Source organism: Montipora capricornis, chromosome 13 (assembly GCF_036669925.1).
Source record: "Montipora capricornis isolate CH-2021 chromosome 13, ASM3666992v2, whole genome shotgun sequence".
In the NCBI taxonomy this organism is placed as follows: domain Eukaryota; kingdom Metazoa; phylum Cnidaria; class Anthozoa; order Scleractinia; family Acroporidae; genus Montipora; species Montipora capricornis.
The window spans coordinates 4,909,399-4,914,165 of record NC_090895.1 but is presented as its reverse complement, the minus strand read 5'-3'; the positions used below and the strand labels follow the sequence as shown (position 1 = coordinate 4,914,165).

The 4,767-nt window shown below is 38.5% G+C and overlaps 1 protein-coding gene across 1 annotated transcript in view; it reads left to right on the top strand.

Moving 5' to 3' along the window:
• Positions 1-745: 745 nt before the first annotated feature.
• The window catches only part of LOC138029770 (tyrosine-protein kinase receptor Tie-1-like), a 556,173-nt gene continuing 552,151 nt past the window's right edge, over positions 746-4,767 (top strand). Inside the window, exons 1-3 of the mRNA XM_068877595.1 lie at positions 746-1,067; positions 1,331-1,441; positions 4,725-4,767. The exon at positions 4,725-4,767 is cut by the window's right edge and continues 148 nt beyond it. The gene's annotated coding sequence lies outside the window, so the exon portion shown is untranslated. The remainder of the gene's footprint in view (positions 1,068-1,330; positions 1,442-4,724) is intronic.

Genomic DNA, 4,767 nt, shown 5'->3' with positions numbered 1-4,767 from the left:
AAATGCAAAATGATTTAATAGACTGATACTTTTTTTTTTTTTAATCCTGAGTTGATTTTTTCACATCGTAGAAAAACCTGGATTTTCGAGGTTAATCAAAGTACTCGTTTCCTATATCTATCTTACTTATTGTAACGGGTGAAGGACATTTTGAAGTGTCATTGTAATTGCTCTAAGGGTTCATGCTCGCCAAGAGAAACATGTGTTTCAGAAATTTCCCAATTATTCATCCATCTTGTGTAAGATATGGTATGGTTGACTCTTTAGGCTGACCAGCTCTAAGATGGCTTGATTGCCCATATATAGATTTTTTTCATTTTTATTTTTATTTTTATTCTATTTTATTTTTTTTTTTTTTAGAGCAATTCAGTGCAATCGCATTGCCGTATTTGAGTTTCTTAATTAACTGCTTAAGTTGCTCCCAGTTGTGATGATAAGAGTATTTCCTTTTGGTAATTGTAAAGTAAAGGTGAAGTCACTTTATTTAATGTCGGTAGTTCCTTAAGTTACGAAACTGGTATCAATGGAAGCCGACGGTGAAGGATATTTAAAGCTACACGGATCAGAGGAAAGTCAAAACTGACGTTAAAGTCACCGAGGATCGAGCCAGGGACCTCTCGCTCTGAAAGCTGCGCATTAACCAACTGAGCTACGACTGCCTGCAGGCAGAAGAATAACAAACTTCAAGTATACTAACGGTTATGAAGGCAATTTAACCCGGGGGCTTCTTTTCTTTCAGAACGAAGTGGCGATGGAAGAGCTGAATCCTACTAACGATCTACCAAGTAGTTCTAATCAACAGCTAAGAATCCCCATTGAACCTGCATACATGCCCTTACAAGGGACCACCCATTATGAAATGGGACCAAGTAGCCCGAATAGCTCCCCTCGGAATGATGAATATGCACCCCTTGATATAAGAACACGGTCATGGGAAGTAACACGAGAAGACGTCAAAGTGGAGAAGATCATTGGTAAAGGTACTTTTGGCCAGGTTGCCAAAGGAACGGCAAAGAACTTTCCATTCCATTCTGGCACAAAAACTGTGGCTGTTAAAATGCTGAAAGGTAAAAATTCTTTTTTCTTAATGGGTTTGGTTTAGGAACAAACGGTCAGTCCTTCGTTGCGTAGAGAACAAACGTGTGTAATCCGCGAATATGGCTGCGGCGTACTTTGGGAGAGATTTTCTGCGATTTCTAAGGCCTTTATGTTCGGCAATTACTTGAAATTGAACTCGAATGCACGACGACGAGAATGAGCTTTGATGACAGATACACAAGGTACAATTAATGCGAATTTTACCTTCGTTTTTCATGTTTATTTGGTTTAGCTAACGCTCCTGCGTCAGACAAGAGAGACTTGAAATCCGAACTTGAGCTGATGAAGACCCTCAAGCCTCATCCACGTGTTATCAAACTATTGGGATGCGTCACTGAAACTGGTAAATGCATCTATGGATTAAATAATGATGCTGCTGCTATAGAAGAAAAGCTCGACTCCTCTCTATGAATGCTCACTTGTTCAAAACCAAAACACGGTTCCCACCTAAATCTCTTCTCAGCATCACAATAGGATATTACAAAGTAGTTCCAATCGTAACGAGAAGCCCATTTACGACGATTCGGAAGTGCGAAGTGTTCAGTCTACGGTTCTGTTTAAAAACCGAGCAAAAGTGTTTTATCGGGTTTTAAACCACGAGGCGAGGCCGAGTAGTTCATCTTAGAACAGAAAAAAACACGACCTGTGAGTTTATTGAACGGCTTCAAGAGCACTGACTGCACAGAAAGTGTGTCGGAACAAAGGTTCAAATTTAAATAGTCGATAGAGAACGGTAGCATTCTAGAAAAAGAAACTAAGCTTTATTATTATGCTTTATATAAAAAATTCAAAATTAATGAAGAGTGCTTTATTAGCTTGTTAACGCTCAGCTGCTTGCCACATTTTTCCGACGGTCTGTTAGGCTGTTTCGATCAATAATTATTAAATAAGCTTTTGATATATTATGTCACTAGTTGTCCATACTTCCCTTGTCAACTTATCAAAGACGTTTGTTAAATTAACTGTAGCGGCTTTTAAAGGAATTCCATCATCAGCTTAAGAGCTTTCACAAGGCAGATAAAACTAGGTCAATAAAACGCTGCGGTAAACAATGGCTTGGGAAGTTAGTTGGATAAAGTGCAACAATGATATTATGGAATGTTGCGGTTGACCTAAAAACAGATTTGTCATTTCTTTTTATAAGCAAAGCTAACCCTTGACATCACGAAGATACTGAAGTGCCCGTAGTCAATTGCTGCATTTTAGCATTCCGAATGAAAACTCATAGAAATAGTTGAATTTTATTCTGCTTTATTCAGTGAAACTTGTCAAATCTTCCTAAAATTAAAACACTCGTAGGCAACATAACATGACGGAATCGCACACCTAGTCAAACATAGAGTAGGGAGACGAGGGGACTGTTCGTGGACAAACAAAAGGACCGGGTTGTTACGAAAAATAGCATTGCGTGACTAGCGTTACTTTCTAGAAGCATCGCGAGAGTTCGTAGTTTGTTTAGTTTTAGGTTCGTGCGTAAGCGTTTCTAAATCGGTGTGTTTTGTAATCTTTCTATAATTTGATTGTTTACTGTCTTAGAAAGTTCTAGAAGCTTATTGTGAGAGTATATAAGTAGACGAATCCAAGCGGAGTTTTTACTGGGTTGCCTTATAAGGCAAACCCAGTCGAGGTCTACGTTTAGTTTGTTTGTTTTCTTTTTTTTTTTTTTTTTCGTTTTTTTTTTTTTTTTTTTTCCGTGTCGGTAAAAGTCTTGCCTGTCACTCCCCTGGTAAGTAGTGTCTTTGTGTATAGAGCCTTCTGCGCGTATTTTCTTAGGATCGAGAGGGTAGTGGAACTGCGTAGATTTCTCTTGTGGACACAGTAGAATCATTAACTTAGCCTGCAATGGCGTCGAAAGTCATGCAACGCGAATGGCGTTTTAGTGGATCCTTAAACAAAATATACCCTTATGGAGCTCAATAATGGAAAGTCAGTTGGATAAACTAGGCATGAATCTCAAAAGCGACGAGTACTGGACTTCGACAACAATCTATCGCTCGTCGAGACGAAATCAAAGTGAGCAGTATTTACCTGAAATACATGGTAATTTGACACAATTGAGTTTCTTGTCTTCACGCACGCAATCAAATAGGAAGAGGTTTTCGCCTCTAAGAGCAAATATGTTGTTTGTTTCAATAAAATTTTCGCTGGAAAAGGATTCTGTGGTATTTTCTGCCTTTGTGAATTATAATATCATGTTGTGTATTGAATTTTCGAGCTTAAGGTTCAAATGTGATATGGGAGAAGTTTTTTAGTATTGCTCTGTAAGCAGGAAGGGTTCACAGGCCTGTTGGAAGCGTGCTTGAGTTTCAACAAAATGAGCCCCAAAATCAGTGAAAACTTGTGACGCAGATGAATAATAAAGTAGCTGCTATTTCCAAAATGATGGAATTACCTGGTGATAAATCACGTCGTACACGTCTTGGAGAGTAAATTTTGACTTTGCATAAACAAGAGTTGGGCGATTGTGATTTTGTTTTGACTTCGCTCATTTCATTGTCAAACTTTATCACACTTGACAGAAAAAGAAACTTACAAAAACCCGGTATCTTGGGCATATGAATTACGGGGTGGTGACTTCTTTGCCTAAAAGCAACTCACTTAACGAAACTGTCCTTTTTCAAACAACAACAAGGATTCAAACAGCTTTTCTTACAGAGTTCGATAAAACATGCGGTGGGGCAACCAAAGCGATGGGAGCTGTGTTGGGGTTTCAGTGTGAAAGTACAAACGGCTACTAACACTCTTATAACTCTTTTTTCATTATTATTTTACTAACCCACAGTCTGCAGTCTGCATTTTACCCTCAGTCTGCATTTTATCCCTGGTCTGCAGTCTGCAGTCTGCGTTTTACACTGACCGGTTATTTGAGTGGTTTTTGGCAACAGAGGTTAATTATTCGTAATGCGATCGCTTCCGTTGCCGTTAGCAATGGGTCGCAAATTTGACACTTTTATCGCATTATCACATTACGCATTGAACCACGTTATCTATTATTCCTAAAAATCTAAAAATATTCGTGCCTTATCAGTTTTCGGTCGAATTTATGTTTAAGAAGGCAGATAAATTGCAGAAAATATTAGTTTTGCATCCAAAAATTCGTAATCAACGCTAAAATGACCAAATTTTGCCTAGAAAACATATTTTACTGTTATTTTTCTTAAATTTTTTCGTTCAACTTTCGCTTTTATAAAATGTTTCAGTTTTCTGTAAATAAGTTATATGCTGTTGGAAAGCTTATTTTCTTAGCTTTAAAATGATGTATTTTTTTCCCCCTAACTTAAGCCACCTCCGGGGCTGCACGTACCACAGGCAACCCAGTGTACCCTCACGGAGGGTCTAGTTTGTAACTAGTTTTTTACAAGCGAAGAGAGTTGGCATTAGCCGTGTTTAGTCAAGTATAACAGAAGCAGTGTTTATTCAAGTTAGCGGAGGCCGTGTAAGTTTATCGAATACGTGTTGTTAAGAGTTTTACTTCGTGGAAACTACGTTCACTTGGGAATAAATCTTCTTGTTGTTGTTCCGACAACCCTGCGTTCAGTTTAGTTTGCAAGCTACCTGTCCTCAAAACATTCGAACTCGTAACACGGGTAATGCCTGTTGAATAAACGTCATAATATTTCTCGTAGACCCCCTGTTGGTGCTGATCGAGTATGTCCCTTATGGTGATCT